Source organism: Pongo pygmaeus, chromosome 8 (genome assembly GCF_028885625.2).
Source record: "Pongo pygmaeus isolate AG05252 chromosome 8, NHGRI_mPonPyg2-v2.0_pri, whole genome shotgun sequence".
Lineage (NCBI taxonomy): Eukaryota > Metazoa > Chordata > Mammalia > Primates > Hominidae > Pongo > Pongo pygmaeus.
In genome coordinates, this window is record NC_072381.2 from 15282335 (window position 1) to 15302613 (window position 20279).

Sequence of the window (20279 nt, forward strand, 5' to 3'; positions counted from 1 at the left end):
AAGTATTATATAATACAAATGTTTTACAGCATTAATCTTTGGAAGGAGGGAAAAGTTTACAGATGACCCTGGGGCTTCCTAAATCCTACTGTCCTGTATAGAAACACTATGTTTCTAAACATTTTTACTTATTTCCCTGGCATAATCCCAGAATTTGGAGAATTGGAACCAAGTGGCATCTTCCAGCATCTTAGATCTAAAGTTTATTTGGTGGATGAGAGCACTGTAGAATGGCTGCCAGTGTATTATTTTTTCAAGTTTCAGTTATTTATTAATCAGTGTAATCTCCAATAGATTACATCAACATGATTTTATTCATTTAGAGGAGAACTATTTCCTGGTGAAATGGAAAATTGTGCAGATGAATTTTGGAAGACCTTCAGTCTAAAGCAGCTTTATAGTGAAACATTTCATTTGGAAATCTGGACCTTCTTTGTTCAGTTTGCTGTGATCCACATTCACTGAGTAGAACTTGTATTGATCATCGGGACCCAATTTGTTCCAGGGATCTGGGTGATTCTTTCAGTCCCAACTAACATCTGGATTGAAAAATGCCAGACACAAGAGATACAGTCCTGCTCCAGTACCTCTAGCTCCAATAAATACTAAGAGGGGGATAAAGTTTGGATGCTTCTTGGCCTGACCGATGATCTGGTGGAGTGTATTTGTGGCAGAGGCCTCCAATTGGAAAGGAGAGAACCAGCCTAGCCACCAGGCCCTGGGCTAAGTAGTATCTTGCCAGTGTATTCTAAAAGGCCTTTGGGAATTTTCTATTCTGCCTGGCCCACTCCTACTACAGATGTAAGACTATAGTTGTACAATTGGTCTTGTTTCATTTAAATTATTTTAACTTCTTTTTTAATTTTGGTAAAATACATACAACATAAAATGTACTATCCTAACCATTTTTTTTTTTTTTTTGAGATGGAGCTTCATTCTTGTTGCCCAGGCTGGAGTACACTAGCACAATCTCAGCTCACTGCAACCTCCGCCTCCCAGGTTCAAGCGATTCTCCTGTCTCAGCCCCCCAAGTAGCTGGGATTACAGGCGCCCACCACCATGCTGGGCTAATTTTTGTATTTTTAGTAGAGACGGGGTTTTGCCATATTGGCCAGGCTGGTCTTAAACTCCTGACCTCAAGTGATTCGCCCGCCTCAGCCTCTCAAAGTGCTGGGATTACAGGCGTGAGCCACTGCACCCAGCCTGGAGTGTTTTATTATGCAGTAATAACTAACCAACGTACAGAAAAACAAAGACCAAAAGAAATCCTTAGGCCGGGCGCGGTGGCTCACGCCTGTAATCCCAGCACTTTGGGAGGCCGGTGTGGGCGGATCAGGAGGTCAGGAGATTGAGACCATCCTGGCTAACACGGTGAAACCCCATCTCTACTAAAAACACAAAAAATTAGCCCGGTGTGGTGGCGGGTGCCTGTACTCCCAGCTACTCAGGAGGCTGAGGCAGAATGGCGTGAACCCAGGAGGTGGAGCTTGCAGTGAGCCGAGATGGCACCACTGCACGCCAGCCTGGGTGACAGAGCAAGACTCTGTCTCAAAAAAAAAAAAGAAAAAAAAAATCCTTAAAGACATTCCTTTTTTTACTATCACGATCACTATCTGTATATCTGGGTATGTCTGAAAAAGACTCATGCCAAACCATTAGTTTGCACTTTCCATTCTGGGTTCACAAAAGCAAAGCCCATTACTTTTGCAATACACTGGCTATTCTTGCTAGCTGGTTTGCTTTAGAGTCTGGCTGGATTTTATTTTATTTTTTAAGTGACTCCATTTCTTTTTAATTTTTGAGGAACCTGTAACTACCCTGCACCTTTTGCAACTGTGCGTTGGAGAAGCTTTTCTCGTGGTCACTGTGAGGGTAATTTCCACCTCCTATTGCTTGGTATTCTGCTAAAATGTTTTCATACTTGTTCAAACCAGCAGATTGGTGCCACAGTGAGTATTGCAGATCAGCTGCATTTCAGAACTTCACAGTTGGTGAGTCTGTGTCTTGTCCCCGTAGGACAAGTTGGGGTTTGCGGGTGATGCCAAGGAAAATTCTAGAGGAAGCAGAACAATGCCACAGCAGATGGAAGTATGTGTTCATTTAGGAGGTGGAAGGTGCCTCCATTCTATAAATAGGGTCACCTTGAAACTGCACTGCTCGCCAAACTCCTTAAATGTGTTCAGGTTTTCCCCACAAGTACATCACTGGATAGTTTGTTGCCAAAGTTCATTAGTTCTTTTATTGATAAGGATGATATATTACGGAAGTACACTGTCTCATCGGACATTTTTACTCGAAGTAGAAATACTAAAGGAGGCAAAAGCATCTGTTCTAGCCTGTCCACAATTAGCGCTTCTGGCCCTTTCAGGAAGAAAGGATGGAGGAGAAAGTAACTGATGAAGAAAGTGAGGGCAGTATGTAAAGAAGAGGAAGGAGATAGAGGAAAATCAGGAAAGGGAGGAGGAAACAAAGGAGGGGAAGAGGTGAGCACCAGCTGTATACATGCCAAGGGTTGCAGCAGCCTCCAGATGCCGTGTCTCTCTGCATCCAGGCTCCATCACTCTTTTCAATAGCGCTGCTTGGAAAATTCTTCCATAGCAATCAGAGCATGTTCATCCCCTGACTTAGAAACAATGCGGCTCCCACTTGCCTTCTGCATCAAGTCAAATCCCCTTAGGTTAGTGTTCAAGGCCCTTCCACACCATAGCCTCACCGTACCTCTGGTCTTAGCTCTGACCTGAGCCTCTCCAGGCCCTCCATATGCCCCGGGCTCCCTCCCTCATTTCTGGAGGCACCAGGCCCTTGAATGCCCTTTCCTTGCTCCCTGCCATCACTAAGGACACAGCTCCCGTGCTGCCTCCCCTGCTGAGGGTTTATATGTTTGCCATCATCCCGGCACTAGCCCAGCAGCTCCTGAAGAATCATATGTCATGTGCTTCTCTCTGTATCTCTATCACCCAAACAGTGCCTGAAACAACGAGGACACTTCATAAGAGCTATAGAATGAATGAATGAATCTATGACACCCCTTTTTTCCCTGTTTGCCAGCCGATTATCTTTCTAAAGCTGTTTTTAAATTTAATTTTATTTTTATTATTTGAGATGGGGTCTCACTCTGTCACCCATGCTGGAGTGCAGTGGCGCAATCTCAGCTCACTGCAATCTCTGGTCCCAGGTTCAAGCAGTTCTCCCACCTTACCCTCCTGAGTATGTGGGACTACAGGCATGTGCCACCACACCTGGCTAATTTTTGTATTTTTTGGTAGAGACAGGGTTTTACCATGTTGACCAGGCTGGTCTCAAACTCCTGACTTCAAGTGATCTGCCTGCCTTGGCCTCCCAAAGTGCTGAGATTACAGGCATGAGCTACGGCGCCCGGCCTTAGCTGTTTTTTTTTTTTTTTTTTTTTAATTAAAATTATATCTTTTTTGAGACAGGGTCTTGCTCTGTTGCCCAGGCTAGATTTTAGTGGCAGAATCACAGCTTACTGCAGCCTCGAACTCCTGGGTTCAAGAGATCTTTCCGCCTCAACCTAAAGTTGTTTTTAGTGGGCACCTAATAATATAGCCCATGGGATTTATGGGCTGTAGCGTGATATTTCGATATATACATACAATGTGTAATGATCAAATCAGAGTAATTAGCCAAAAAAATCACTGCAAACATTTGTCCTTTCTTTGCGTTAGAAACATTCAAAACCTTCTCTTCTAGCTATTTGAAAGTATACAATAAATTGTTAACTATTATCCACCTATAGTGCTATAGAACACTAGAATTTATTCCCCATCCAGCTATAATTTTGTATCCATTAACCAGCCTCTCTAGTCCCCCTCCCCACTTCCCTTCCTAGCTGCTAGTAACCACTGCTCTACTCTTGACCTTTATAAGATCAATTTTTTTAGCTTCCACACAAGAACATGAAGAATTTATCCTCCTGTGCCTGCTTTATTTCACTTAACATAATATCCTCCAGGACTTTTTTTTTTTTTTTTTTTTTTTGAGACAGGGTCTCACTCTGTCACCCAGGCTGGCATGCAGTGGCGTGATCATGGCTCACTGCAGTCTCTATCTCCTGTGCTCAAGTGATCCTTCTGCCTCAGCCTCTGGAGCAGCGGAACTACAGGCATGCACCACCACATCCAGCTAATTTTAAAAATTATTAATACTTTATAGAGACAGGGTCTATGTTGCACAGGCTGGTCTCAAACTCCTGGGTTCAAGCAATCCTCCCCCCTTGGCCTCACAGAGTGCTAGAATTATAGGTGTGAGCCACTGCACCTGGCTTAGGACCTTTTAATAGTCTAGTTGCAGAAGTATTCAAACACAATTTCTCCTTAACATAGATTTTCATAAAAACTCAAAGTACAGTGATAGGAAGAAGAGATAGTTTTATTTGTTCCTTCTGAAAACAGAGATTTCTTCCAGGAATTATATGTGAGCACACGGTTGTTCACACTCCTTCAAAAACAAAATATGTGACTGTTAAAGAGAGAAGCAAACCTGACTAAAAAGCAAAAAAAGCCAGGTGCAGTGGCTCACGCCTGTCATCCCAGCACACTGGGAGGCTGAGGCAGGAGGATTGCTTGAGCCCTGGTGTTTGAGACCAGCTTGGGCAATGTGGTGAGAACTTGCCTCTACAAAAAATAAAAACAAAAAATTTGCTGTGTGTGGTGGTGCATGCCTGTAGTCCCAACTACTAGGGAGGATGAGGACAGGAGAATCACTTGAACCCGGGAGGCACAGGTTGCAGTGAGCCAAGATCGCGCCACTGCACTGCAGCCTGGGTGACAGAGTGAGACTCCGTCTCCAAAAAAAAAAAAGGCTTTTATCCAAAATTCAGGCAATAACAAATGCTGGTGAGGATGTGGAGAAAAGGGAACCCTTGTACACTGTTGGTGGAAATGTAAATTAGTAGAGCCATTATGGAGAACAGTTTGGAAGTTCGTCAAAAAACTAAAAATAGACCCACTATACAATCCAGCAATTCCACTGCTGAGTATATACCCCAAAGAAAGGAAATCAGTATATCAAAGAGATAGCTGCACTCCCATGTTTATTGCAAAACAATAGCCAAGATTTCGAAGCAAACTAAGTGCCCATCAACCAATGAATGGATAAAGAAAATGTGTATATACACGATGGAGTACTATTCAGCCATAAAAAAGAATGAGATCCAGTCATTTGCAATAACATGGACGGAACTAGAGGTCATTATGTTAAGTGAAATATGCCAGGCACAGAAAGACAAACTTCTCATGTTCTCACCTATTTGTGGGATCTAAAAATCAAAACAATTGAACTCATGGAGACAGAGAGTAGAAGGATCATTACCAGAGACTGGAAAGGGTGGCGGGAGTGGGGGGAAAGAGGGGATGGTTAATTGATACAAAATATAGTCAGAAGGAATAAGACCTAGTATTTACTAGCACAACAGGTGACTATAGTCAATAATTTAATTGTACATTTAAAAATACCTAAAAGAGTATAATTTGATTGTAACATAAAGGATAAATGCTTGAGGAGATGGATGCCCCTTTTAGGCTGATGTTATTATTACACATTGTATGTCTGTATCAAAATATCTCATGTAACCCATAAATATATGTACCTACTATGTGCCCACAGAAATTAAAAATTAAAGGAAATAAAGAAAATTTTCCTCAGAAAATATTAAGGGAAAAATCCAAAAAATGTAAAAAATCAACCACGCAAACCCTAAACTCATTAATGAAAAAATAAACTACTCCTTTGCCTGAACTTGACCAATTCAGGTTAACAAATGTTCATGAGTGCTGAGCTGCAAATCCACACTTCACTAGTTTCAGCTTCCTAAAGGTCAAAGTTCCAGCAGGAAGCTCTCCCTAGAAACCGAGCTTCAGGAATAAAAAGCCAGGAGAAGGGAAACTGCAATTTGGAAAGGGTAGTTCCATCTGATCTACAGCCAAACCGGCCACTTGCAAAATCTGGAACAAGCGGCAATTCTCTGGTCTCAGGTCACAGCAAAAAATCCTTGCAAAATCGGAATTATTTGCTAAACTTGGCATTGCTCTCACTGAAAGATAAGTGAAACAAACAAAAAAAAGGTGAATTTTACGTCTAGTTTTTCCATTTTTAACAATAATAACTACTGTTTAATAAAGTCCCCTGGTATATTAGACATCTGTTTTACACATATTATTTTAAAAATTCACCCTCAATATATATTATTTAATTATTATTATTATTATTTTTGAGACACAGTCTCACTCTAGCTCAGGCTGGAATGCAGTGGCGGGATTTCGACTCACTGCAGCCTCTCCCTCCTGGCTTCAAGCGATTCTCCTGCCTCAGCCTCCCAAGCAGCTGAATCACAGGCGCACACCACTATGCCCAGCTAATTTTTGTATTTTTAGTGGAGATGGGGTTTCGCCATGTTGGCCAGGTTGGTCTAAAATTCCTAATCTCGAATGATCTGCCCGCCTCAGCCTCCCAAAATATTGGGATTACAGGTGTGGGCCACCATGCCTGGCCTTATTTATTATTTTAATTAATTTATTTTTTAAGACAGTGTCTCACTTGCTGCCCCGTCTGAAGCACAGTGGCGTGATTACGGCCTACTGTAGCCTTGACCTCCCAGGCTCAAGTGATCCTCCCACCTCAACTCCCCAGTAGCTGGGACAACAGGCACGCACCACCATGTCTGGCTAATTTTTTTATTTTTAATTTTTTGTAAATGGGGGTCTCACTATGTTGCCCAGGCTGGTCTCAAACTTCTGGGCTCAAGCAATCCTCCCATCTTGGTCTCCTAAAGTGTTGGGATTACAGGCGTGAGCCACCACACCTGGCATCTTAATAGATTTTGAAGTGCATACACATTACAGTATTATTAACTATAAGCACAATCTTGTACAGCAGATCTTTAGCACTTACTCATCTTGCATAACAGAAACCTTAAACCTTGATTTTTAATCCCTACAATGGTCTGAAAAGTTTACTTTACTTTTCTCATTTTTCAAGGCGAAAACTGCGCGAGAGAGGTTAAATAATTTATCCAAACTCACTAAACAAATGCCTTAAACAAAATACAAACCCAGGTCTGTGTATCCCTAAAGCCTACAGGCTTCTCTTATTTTGCTCAGTACTTTTTTTTTTTTTTTTTTGAGATAGGTTCTTGCTCTGTTGCCCAGGCTGGAGTGCAGTGGTGTAATAATAGCTCACTGTTACTTTGAACTCCTGGGCTTAAGCCATCCTCCCACCTCAGCCTTCCCAGTAGCTAGGACTACAGGTAAGCAGCTAATTAAACAAAAAAATTTCTTTGTAGGCATGGTGTCTCGCTATGTGGCCCAGGCTGGTCACAGACTCCTGGCCTCAAGCAATCCTCCAGCCTTGGCTTCCCAAAGTGCTGGGGTTATAGGCATGAGCCACTACATTCAGCCTTGCTCACTACCGTCTAAAATGTCCTAAGAAAATGTTCTTTTTGAGGCCAGGCGTGGTGGCTCACACCTGTAATCCCAGTACTTTGGAAGGCTGAGGCAGGTGGATCACGAGGTGAGGAGTTCAAGACCAACCTGGCCAAGATGGTAAAACCCCATCTCTACCAAAAATACAAAAATTAGCAGGTGTGGTGGTGCACACCTGTAATCCCAGCTACTCGGGAGGCTAAGGCAGAAGAATTGCTTGAACCAAGGAGGCGGAGGTTGCAGTGAGCCGAGATCGCGCCACTGCACTCCAGACTGGGCGACAGAGTGAGACTCTGTCTCAAAAAAAAAAAAAAAAGAAAAAGAAAGAAAAAAATATTCTTTTTGATGTTATTAAGAACTCCTTGCCAATAAGATTATTATTTTATACGGTATATATAATTATTATATTATAGCTGGGCACAGTGGCTCACACCTGTAATCCCAGCACTTTGGGAGGCCGAGGCAGGTGGATCACCTGAGCTTAGGAGTTCGAGGCTAGACTGGCCAACATAGTAAAACCCCATCTCTACTAAAAATACAAAAAGTAGCTGGGCATGGTGGTACACGTCTGTAATCCCAGCTACTTGGCAGGCTGAGGCGGAAGAATTGCTTGAACCTGGGAGAGAGAAGTTACGGTGAGCCGAGATCATGCCATTGCACTCCAGCCTGGGCGACAAGAGCAAAACTCCATCTCAAAAAAAAAATTATATTATAAATTATGTATTATGTTATTGTATGTTATATATATTCTGTAACAATACAATAAATAATTTCATATTATTACTTTAATAATTAAATTGTATATAATTATGCTGTTAAGCTTGCGGGGAGTTACGCCCCTTTCCTAAGATAACAACAGACACATCTTTGGGGAGTCAGATCCAGACCCTGAGATCCTGACTGCCAGCACCTCACTGTCTCCACCAGCCCCACGTCCTGTCTGCAGCCCCCACGTTTGTTATCTGGGGCCTGCGGATCTATGGGAGTGGCACTGGCTAACAAAGGCAGTGACAGAAAAAGTGTCCCCCAAGTCCAGTGGCTCTTAATCTTGAATACACAGTGAATTTCATAGTGTTTAGTCTGACTATCTAGGGAAGTTCAAATGTATTGAGTTGTCACAGTCCCTTTGAGGGACTCGAGTTTTAAAAGGGGGAAAAAAACAGAGAAAGAAAAATAAAAGATATTGACACAAATTTCCCTCACAGATACTGCTGCTGCTGGTTTGGAGAAGAAGCGCTTCTGGAGAACTGGAACCTGGTCAGTGGATGAGGACACACGACACTGTGAATGAGCAGTTATGGAGTCAGGGCCCTGCCCCGGGGGTCTTGGAGGATGTCAGAGATCCCATGTTGACTAATTCTGGACACGTATTCTGTTCAAAGAGGGCCTTTCAGCTGGGCACGGTGGCTCACGTCTGTGATCCCAGCACTTTGGGAGGCCGAGGTGGGCAGATCACCTGAGGTCAGGAGTTCGAGAGCAGCCTCGCCAACACGGTGAAACCCCGTCTCTACTAAAAATACAAAAATTAGCTGGGTGTGGTGGCAGGTGCCTGTAATCCCAGCTACTTGGGAGGCTGAGGTAGGAGAATCACTTGAACCTGGGAGGCGGAGGTTGCAGTGAGCAGAGATCACACCACTGCACTCCAGCCTCGATGACAGAGACTCTGTCTCAACTGAAAAAAAAAAAAGAGGACCTTTCTCTGGGTGGACAAGAGTGTTGTGTAGGACAAGAGTGTTGTGTAGAGACAACGTTCTGCTGCTTGCCGGTGTGTCAGCAACACCTCTGCAGCTAAGTAGCATCACTGGAGGTAAGATTAGGAGGCTCAGCCGGGCGCAGTGGCTCAAGCCTGTAATCCCAGCACTTTGGGAGGCTGAGGTGGGAGGATCACGAGGTCAGGAGATCGAGACCATCCTGGCTAACACAGTGAAACCCGTCTCTACTAAAAAAATACAAAAAATTAGCCGGGCGTGGTGGCATGCACCTGTAGTCCCAGCTTTTCAGGAAGCTGAGGCAGGAGGATGGCGTGAACCCAGGAGGCAGAGCTTGCAGTGAGCCGAGATCGCACCACTGCACTCCAGCCTGGGTGACAGAGCAAGACTCTGTCTCAAAACAAACAAACAAAAAGATTAGGAGGCTCAGTTTCACCATAGTTAACAGCACAGCACGAGCTCACTTCTAGGAGCCCAGCTGCACAAACCTTCACCTCCTGCCTCCATCTCATCCTGGACACGAGACAATTCAAAGCAATTTTCTTGTCTTTTTTTTTTTTGAGATGTAGTCTCGTTCTGTCCCTCAGGCTAGAGTGCAGTGGCAGATCTCGGCTCACTACAGCCTCTGCCTCCTGGGTTCAAGTGATTCTTCTGTCTCAGCCTGCCCCGCAGCTGGGATTACAGGCGCCCGCTACCATGTCAACTTTTATATTTTTAGTAGAGACAGGGTTTCACCATATTGGCCAGGCTGTTCTTGAACTCCTGACCTCAAGTGATCCGCCTACCTCAGCCTCCCAAAGTGCTAGGATTACAGGTGTGAGCCACTGGGCCTGGCCCCCATGAGGCAATTCAAGATAAAGCACAATAGCCGGCAATAGATCCCGAAAATAATTCTTCTCTTCCCTCCCTTTCCCTTTCCTTCTCTTCTCTCTTCCATCCTCCCTCCTTCCTCCACCCTGTCTTGAGAAAAGCTTGGTATTTGACACTTTTAAATGTCTAGAATGGTGCACTCATCTGACCTTTTGACCGAGTGAGTTGGTCTTTCCAACCAGAGTTCTGTCCCATGTTTCAGGTTGAGGAATGTCTAGCTGGGCTTGAGGAGAATGTTGGGAAATGGATGTGCTCCTGCAGTGTTTTGGAAGTGCAAATTGGTGCAACCTTCCTGGAAAACAATTTAGCAATGTCTATGAGTAATTCACCCTTTGGCCATACTCTCAAAGGCTCACAAAGATAGACGTGCAAGGACACGCATTACAACATTGTTTAACAGAATGTCAATGGGACATTTCATGTTGTCTCCAAAATGAGGCTACAGCCCTAAAGCTGAGAATAAGAGGTGCTAAATCCCCATATTTAAAGGACCACCTATGAGCTGGCAGGACCAGTTCATTGACCAATAATCCTCTCTCCTTCTCCCCATCTTACAATGATAGAAGTCCAGGCATTAGAAAATCACTCAAGTTCAAGGTGAGAGCTACTCCTTTCCTTCCCCTGAAGCCACATGTGTGGAGCTTCAAGAGAACCTTAGAGACTGAGGATGCTGGCGAGAAGGGAAAGGACTGACATCTTAGTCCTGATTTAGACACTCGCTAAGGTATAGAAACCCATGGGTCCACATGGGCTCTCATGTTGTTGCAGAACTCAATGAAAGAGTTCTTGAGAAAGCCAGATCTATTACTTCAGAAGCCTGGGAATAGATGAGCAAATAGAGACTGGTCCTTGCTTCTTGCCTGGGTAATTTTGGAATGAAAGGCTTGCTGAAGCAATCACAGTTGTGTGAGTGTCCCAAGGGGCAAGCAGAGACCAGGAAAGGTGGCTGGGCTTGAGTTGTCTTGCTGGTATCCTGCCCAAGAAGGCAGGAGGAAGTCCAGTAAGAAGTGTAGAGTCCATGACCAGGTGTAGGGACTTGCAGAAAAGATTACAAGTCAGAACACATCATTCAGCCAGGGAACTTTTGGGCCATCCAAAGACTTGTGCAAAAGCTCCATGAGAGAACCAATATTTGGATGCCTGCCATACAGCAAGGCATGGATAACAGAGAGGATTATGTCTGCACTGACTCAGTAAAACAAGTTATACTGGTCAGGTGCAGTGGCTCATACCTATAATCCTAGCACTTCGGGAGGCTAGGAGTTCAAGACCAGCCAGGGCAACATAGCGAGACATTGAGTCTACAAAAAATAAATTAAAAAAAAATTAGTGGGCATGGTGGCATGTGCCTGTAGTTCCAGCTACTTGGGAGGCTAAGGCAGGAGGATCTCTTGAGGCCAGGAGTTGAAGGCTGCAGTGAACCATGATCATGCCACTGCACTCCAGCCTGGGGGATGAGGGGTGACAGAGCAAGGCTCTGTCTCTAAATAAAAAAAAAAGTGGCTGGGTATGGCGGCTCATGCCTGTAATCCCAGCACTTTGGGAGGCTGAGGTAGTGGATTGTTTGCGCCCAGGAGTTCAAGACCAGCCTGGGCAACGTGGCAAAACCCTGGCTCTACAAACAAAAAATTAAAATATTAGTTGGGCATGGTGGCATGCAGCTATAGTTTCAGCTACTCAGGAGGCTGAGGCAGGAGGACTGCTTGAGCCCAGGAGGTTTGCTTGAGCCCAGGAGGTTAAGGCTGCAGTGAGCCATGTGTCACTACACTCCAGCCTAGATGAAAGAGTCAGACCTTGTTTCAAAAAAAAGAGAGAAAAAACAGTTATACCATTTTCATGAATCCCTCTTCCCTAACCATCTTGACTCTGGAGGAACCAGAAGCCCTAGAGTATGGGGAGGTCCCATAAGCCATTGGAAACTCGAGAACTGAAGGTGGGTGTGGGCTTGGCACTGGGTGGCAGATTGAAGATTTATGACTGGAGTGAATTTTTAGTACTGGCTATGGTAGATGTGTAAAATTACTACACTTGTGCATCACACCAAGCATGAAAGAGTTTACATTCCAGAGAAAAAGGTTTATCGCTGTCTCTTGGTTTTTCAGACTGTTGAAGGCCAAGTGTTCAGATGGTCTTGTTTTGTGGGACAGATAGGACTTCACACCGTTGCTGGTGCGAGTTTTCTGGAGGAAGTGGGCTGTGAGATGAATTCTGAATTAAAGGAAGAATTCTTGGATCTTGGATAGAGTCGCAGGCGCCTCTGATGACAAGTTGTAGGAGAAAGAAGGAAACCAAATGTCTTTTTGCATAATTGGCAGGGAAAGGATCCCTAAATGGAACTGGGAGGTGATATAATCAGGGCTAATTTGATAAAGAGTCTGGAAATCAAATGGGACTACATTGACTCTACCACGGAAGCATCCATTGATTATGTTATCAAAGATGCAGGTGAGAGCAATGGATTTTAATGACAGTGTTTTGAACCATTCGTAAGGAAAGGAGTATGAAGGGAATACTGCCAGTTAATGTGTTTTATTTCAGATGAGAAATAAATCCAGATTATCCTGTGGACTTTCCAGTGGAGGAAAAAAACCAAATCAAAACCAAACCGAAAATCAAGAGTGTAGCTGAGCCAGTTTCAGGAAGAAATGGCAAATTATTCCAAGGTTTCTATTCGAGGGAGGGAAACAATGGGTAATCAGTCGATCAAGGGAAAATGTGTTAGAGGCTTCAATGTAGTTATTTAGCTTTCTTTGAAATACAATGAAGCATGATTGCATTTTAAATTAATTCCTAGCCTGCCAGCCTTTGAATTTTTCATGTTTACTTTTACTTTGCATGCCGACTTGATTTTCTTTCTTTTTACAAATAGCCAACAAAATTCAAGAGGATAATGTTCCAGATAAGCAATGTTTATTTGGTTAGCAAGTATTTATTGTGCATTTACCCTGTAGGTGATGGGGAGGAAGGAGCCAAGGTGCGTTTATTACCTATTAAGTATTGAAATAGAGACTTTCTTATACATTATTTCACATTAATCTGTACAACACCTCTGTGATGTAAGTACTATCATTTTCATTTTTCATTTTAGGAATCTGAGCCTCAAAGAGGTTATGTGACTTATCCCAAAGAGTGTATCAGTCTGTTCTCACGCTGTTAATAAAGACATACCCGAGACTGCATAATTTATAAAGGAAAAAGGTTTAATGGACTCACATCCACATGGCTGGGGAGGCCTCACGATCATGGCCGAAGGCGAGCGAGGAGCAAAGTCACGTCTTACATGAAGGCAGGCAAGAGAACGTGGGCAGGGGAACTTCCCTTTATAAAAGCATCAGATCTTGTGAGAGTTATTCACTACCATGAGAACAGTATGGGGAAACCACCCCCCATGATTCAATTATCTCCACCTGGCCCTGCCCTTGACACGTGGGGATTGTTACACTTCAAGATGAGATTTGGCTGGGGACATAGCCAAACCATGTCAGTGTCTTAGCAAATTATTATAGCGCTTACAGTACCACGCTATAGTTAACTGTTTACTTCGTAGGGCAGACGTTTGCCTACACAATATTCCATCATCTCCCTTGTCACTAGAATCCACTTCCCCCTGTCGACATTGTATACACCAGCTTCTTACTCCACCAGCTTCTCTTGCATCTAGAGGTGGGACTGTGGCTCTCTTTTGTCAAAGAGACATCAATACATCTCCTGAGGGTGGGGGTAGGGGAGCGTCAAGGAAATCTTTGGATTTGATGTATTCATTGAACTGCTGCAACTACTGTCCAGCCACTTGGCAGATGGAAAAATATCCTCTGTGGGGTCACAGAGCCACTGAGTTCTAGGACCAACCACCTGCAGGCTTCTTGCTATGGAAAATGAGCTCACAGCAATAGAGATGCCTTGTATGTGGCTATTCTGTTGCGAGCAGCTGAGTACATTCCACCCAATACAGGCAGGGCAGGCTTGCCCCAGTGTGCCTGGATTCTCACCATCCCCTTGCAGGAAAAGGGCTCTGCCCACAGGTCACTACCTGGGAGCCAGGACAGCCAGCTCGCAGGCTGGCAGGACCATCCAATGGCCCTGTACGACAGCAGCCCTTCAAAGAGGGTCTGAAGACCAAATTAGATTCTCGCTTTGGGGAATTTGAACTGGCGATACAGGGAGATGGTTCTCGTGTAGCAGAGGAGGAAGAAATAGTAAACACACAAAAAAAGATAAAACCACAGAGGCTTAGAGGAAAGCTGAGTTATCTCTTGGCAGAGCAGGCACTCCAGTGAATATCCATCCATAAACTCCCAACGCCCAGGGAGGACGGGACAACCAGAGGTGACCACGGTGTGTGCCAGTTGTCCTTGTTCAAAGGCTCTGCTCCTCCCTCAGCTAGATTTTGCTGTTTAATGCTCCTCTGTTGTCAATTTTATTTTTAGTTTCTGGGGCAAACTGGCTGAGGATGGAGCAGGCTAAGCAGGCCCATGCTGAGAGCATTGCTGGATGTGTCAGGTCTGCCGTTTGCTCCTTGAGCTTTGAAGAGCTTAGGAAAGTGAGCCTTGCTTTCAGGGGCTCCATGAGGGCCTTGAATCCTAGAAACACCGTGAGATTTGATTGATGCTGGGGCTGGTGCACCCTCAGGCCAGGGTCTCGGGGACCACAGAGCAGCCCAGGCTGGCCTCTCCACGGCTGGGACCACGTTGTCTCCCTGTCAAATCCCTTCAGTAGACCCGCACAGGCTTCAGTAGTTTCAGACTTCCCAGTCACTTGTCACCCTAGTCTCCCATCGACCTGTTCACTAGTTGTTACCCATGTTCTGGAAACAGCGTGGCCATCCTGTCCCTCGACTCACCCTGTGAGGCCTGGCAGTAAGGCCAGGTTCCTGAGGGCCTGCTTGCTTCATGGTCACAACAGCTGCAAAGGAAGACCTACCAGCCCGATGTGAGCTGAGACACATCCTGCAAACAAAACAGCCTGCCCCACCCAACTCGCCTGTTCCTACTTCTAAGCTCTGATCTTCATGTGTCTTAGTCAGCTTAGCCTGCCATGATGAGGTACCACAGATAGGGAGCTTAAACAATAGACGTTTATAGCTCACATTCTGGAGGCAGGGATTCAGTTTCTGATGAGGGCTGTCTTCCTGACTTGCAGACTGCCACCTTCTCGCTGTGACCTTGCAAGACCTTTCCTTTGTATGTGTTCTTGGAGAGAAATAATTAGCTTTGGTGTCTTTTGTCTTTCTTTCTTCCTTTCTTTCCTTTCTTTCTTTCTTTCTTTCTTTCTTTCTTTCTTTCTTTCTTTCTTTCTTTCTTTCTTTCTTTCTTTCCTTCTTTCCTTCCTTCCTTCCTTCCTTTCTTTCTTTCTTTCTTTTTCTTTCTTTCTTTCTCTTTCTTTCTTTTCTCTTTCTTTCTCTCTCTTTCTCTTTTTCTCTTTCTCTCTCTTTCTTCTTTCTTTCTCTCTCTTTCTTTCTTTTTTTTTTTTTTGACAGAGTCTCACTCTGTTACCCAGGCTGGAGTGCAGTGGTGCCATCTCGGCTCACTGCAAGCTCCACCTCCCGGGTTCACGCCATTCTCCCACCTCAGCCTCCCGAGTAGCTGGGACTACAGGCACGCACCACCACGCTTGGCTAATTTTGTTTTCGTATTTTTAGTAGAGACGGGGTTTCACTGTGTTAGCCAGGATGGTCTCGATCTCCTGACGTTGTGATCTGCCCGCCTCAGCCTCCCAAAGTGCTGGGATTACAGGCATGAGCCACCGTGCCCAGCTAGTTTCTTTCTTTCTTAAAAAGTTTTTGTAGAGATGGGGTCTTACTATATTGCCCAGGCTGGTCTCAAACTCCTGCGTTTGAGCAATCCTCCTGCCTCAGTTTCTCAAAGTGCTGGGATTATAGGTGAGAGCCACTGCACCTGGCCTGTCTTTTCTTTTCTTTTTATTTTTGTTTTCTTTCTGGTATCTCTTCTTATAAGAACACTAATCCTAGCGGTTCAGGGCCCCACCCTGATGACACATGTAACCTCCACTACGCACTTAGAGGCTCTATCTGCCAATGCAGCCACACTGGAGGTTATGGCTTCAACATATGAACTTGGGGGAACACAATAAAGTCTGCAGCACCTTGAAAGCAGTAGCCACAACTGATTCAGCTTTTCATTCCCTCATCAGAGCACAGTTTCGACATACCATAGTTTCCAATAAATGTGAATTCAGGGGAATCTTGAATGAAATGGCAGAGCTGGTATTTTAACCTAGGTCTTCGAATCACCAAATGAAGTGCTGGACATCATAGCTGGGCACCTACGGGGAATTAAAGAAAGAATACACCATGGTTTGCCCAATGGGAGGATAACCTTGTTCCAGTGGCAGGACATACAATTGATACAAATTATATCACACCATGCGGAGTGGGCTGGTGAGGAGGTGAGGAAGGGGGTCCAGGAAGGATGGGAAGTGAGCTGGCCCTAAGAGGCTGGTTTGATTTGGGGTTCCAGGAGTAGCAAGGAGAGGCAGGAAGGGCAACTCCAGCCAGAAAACCCAGGATCTGAGATTGAGGCCTGAGTTTCAGCATGGTGGTCTAGGATGGGATGAAATTTCAAGAAAAATTGGGGCTTTGGCAGAGCTTTGGAAGGTCTGAACCAAAAGATGGCATTGAAAATAACCTTGCAATCTGGGCGCGGTGGCTTACGCCTGTAATCCCAGCACTTTGGGAGGCTGAGGTGGGCGGATCACGAGGTCAGGAGATCGAGACCATCCTGGCTAACACAATGAAACTGCATCTCTACTAAAAATATTAAAAAAAGTAGCCGGGGGTGGTGGCGGGCGCCTGTAGTCACAGCTACTCCGGAGTCTGAGGCAGGAGAATGGCGTGAACCTGGGAGGTGGAGCTTGTGGTGAGCAAAGATCGCACCACTGCACTCCAGCCTGGGTGACAGAATGAGACTCCGTCTCAAAAAAAACAAAAAAAAGAAAAAAAAGAAAATAACCTTGCCAACCTGTAACATATAACATCAATCAAACAATAGTTCTGATCTTTTAACCAACCATTTAAAAGTTAATAGAGACTGGGCATGGTGGCTCATGCCTGTCATCCCAGTGCTTTGGGAGGCTGAGGTGGGAGGGTCACTTGAGCTCAGGGTTTGAGATCAGCCTGGGCAACATAGGAAGACCTTGTCTCTACAAAAATAAAACTTAAAAAAATTAGCCAGGGCCCAGTGCTGTGGCTCATGCCTGTAACCCCAACACTTTGGGAGTCCGAGGCAGGTGGATCACTTGAGGTCAGGAGTTCGAGACCAGACTGGCCAACATGATGAAACCCCGTCTCTACTAAAAATACAAAAAAATTAGCCTGGTGTGGTGGCTCATGCCTGTAATTTTAGCTACTCAGGAGGTTGAGGCAGCAGAATCACTTGAACCCGGGAGGCTGAGGTTGCTGTGAGCCAAGATCATGCCACTGCACTCCAGCCTGGGCAACAGAGCGAGACTCCTCAAAAAAAAAAAAAAAAATTAGCCAGGCTTGATGGCACTTGCCTATCATCTCAGGTACTTGGAAGGCTGAGGCAGGAGGATTACTTGAGCCCAGGAGTTAGAGGCTACAGTGAGCTATGATCATACCACTATACTCCAGCCTGGGTGACAGAGTGAGACTCTGTCTCTAAAAAAAGAAAGAAAAAGAGTTAATAAAAAATGTAATCCTTCCTCAGTAAAAAGAATTGTTTTATGGCTATGATAATTAATGAACAGCTTAGGAAATATTTTTGTTTTTTTAACCATATGGATTATGGATGCGGTTGTGGAGCAATACTGCCATTTCAAAATTAAAATTGCTTCCAATATTCATGATGAAATCGTAAGTGAATTCTTCATACAACTAAGTATATCTTTTCCTATTTTCTCAGTGAGTATATTGGATTGTTTAACATCTACAATTATGCTTCATGTTTCAACTTGCACTTAGTTTTTCCAGAATTATTTATTGTTTGGAACAAGCAAACTCAGAGAAGTTTAAAGTTTGCTTTTTACAGATCAAACACGACTCCAGGATTTTCACATATATTTCAGGAGAAAACTCTTAGAATACTGTATTTTTCAAAAACAAGTAATATGAAAGATAGCATGTTTGACTATGTGCAACTCCTTAGCAAAACTATGGGAAACCACACCCTCTCTTGAGAAAATATTCATAGAGTGTGCAAAAATGAACTGCTCTTTAAATGTTAAGAAATGCAAAACTTAAAGGCCACTATCCTCCCATCCTCCACTATCTACAATGTGTCACCATATCCGCCCCTCCAGCATCGCCGCCATGGGTCTGCCCATGAAGATGGTGGTGTTGGAAAACTACCTCTGAGACATTTAGAGTTTGTAATGGAAATTTTAGTAAGCCAGTAGCTTAGGCAGCATGGGCATTTTAGAAAGCCATTCTCCAGCTGCTCCTCCTGAGTGTGTGTGTAGTCTCTGACTTCCTGAAATGATATGACAGGAGGCCACTTTTTAACTTGTACCTTAAGATAATCCTTTTCATGATGTTACACAACTTTCCAAATTTTGTTGATTGGTTGGTGCCTTCATTCTTTTATTTATTCTTTCAACATTGGAGTGCATATCATCACCCCAACTTTGGATTTTTACATTTTAATGTGTGTTGTTTTTAATTTATTTTGAGGCAATGTCTCACTATGTTGCCCAGGCTGGAGTACAGGGATGCGATCATAGCTCACTGCAGCCTCAGCCTCCTGGGTTGAAGCAATCCTCCCACCTCAGCCTCCCAAGTAGCTGGGACCACAGGTGCGCACCACCACACCTGGCTAATTTTTTTAGTTTTTGTAGAGATGGGGTCTCACTATGTTGCCCAGGCTTGTCTTGAACTCCTGGGCTCAAGCAATCCTCCCACTCCTGGACTCACTTCAACCCCCCAAAGTGCTGGGCGAGGGAGTCGCTGGGTGAAGGAGGCACTGGGCTCAGCCATCACCCCAACTTTTGGCATATATAGGGGATAGGACAGCAGCTACTAGGACTCTAAGAGTCAAACGAAAACTCCCCTCAGACTTGACTTTAGCAGGCGATTTTGGATCGAATGCTTTGCACCCCCATTTTTTCATCAGATGCTTTCTTGCTTCCACACTTTCCCTTCATTCAAATCAGCATAGGGTGGCCTGGCTAGCCTTCTGTACTTCCTCTTTCTCTCTCTCCATTTGGGTAATGTTAAAATAAATGATGTGTGTATGGTTTACCTTTCAGAGATTTTTTGGTAACCAAACCTCTCTGGAGGGCAAAGCAGTGTAAGATAAAGTGAAGGCCGGCTGACTGCAGTTGAAACTCCGGCTTTTGCCTGGTTTGCCTGTGCGTTCTTCCATGAGGTTCAGAGCCTCTGATTTCTCCAGCTCTTCAAAGAGAAAGAGCATGATACTTACAAGTCCTTTTGCCTAATGGAAGACAAAGAGATTGAGCATGCTTGGGTTTCATAGGAAGCTAAATGTTCAGGGTTTCAAGGAAGCTAAAATTCTAGTTCCCCTTTCCAATTACTGGAATTTTTTTTTTTTTTTCCTGAGTCTTCCTCTGTCATCCAGGCTGGAGTACAGTGGTATGATCTCAGCTCGCTGCAACCTCTGCCTCCCGGGTTCAACCAATTCCCCTAGCTGGGATTACAGGTGCCTGCCACCACGCCTGGCTAATTTTTGTATGTTTAGTAGATACGGGGTTTTGCCATGTTGGCCAAGCCGGCCTTGAACTCCTGACCTCCAGTGATCCACCTGCCTCAGCCTCCCAAAGTGTTCAGATTACAGGCATGAGCCACCATGCCTGGCCAAAAATTTCTTAATTTTTGGATGAGTAAAGGAGAGAATACTGAGCTGATGAGTGTGGATAAAAAATGCTGGCTTGGAATTACCACCCGCAGGTCAGCCTGTCTTGTTGTTTTACATCCTGCCCGGGCATTCACGCTTCCTAAACGGGCCCTAGCTCTGACTCGCCACCTTGAATTTGGACCATTAAGTCGGGGCCATTTCATTCCTGGCTCTGCACTGCTTGCTTTTCAGTTTATTCCTGTGTGACATCTTGCGTTTGGCTTTGATTCTGTATTTCACAACCTGATAATGGTTCCTTTCTCCTGAACTTCTAGCCTAGAATTTTCCCTTGCTGTTCTAGATTCTCAGCCTTGGTTTCAGACAGATTAGGGCTGAGAAGTGTAAATGGGTCCTTAGGGAGTATGTGGTCCTGAACTCCTGTACCAGTGGCTCCTGGACACCACCAGGTGGATGCAGTTGGTGTCTCAGGCTCA

The 20279-nt window shown here is 44.6% G+C and overlaps 1 pseudogene; it reads right to left on the reverse strand.

The window, feature by feature from the left end:
- Positions 1-384: 384 nt before the first annotated feature.
- Positions 385-2760, reverse strand: LOC134740125 (cytochrome c oxidase subunit NDUFA4-like; annotated as a pseudogene).
- Positions 2761-20279: the final 17519 nt, after the last annotated feature.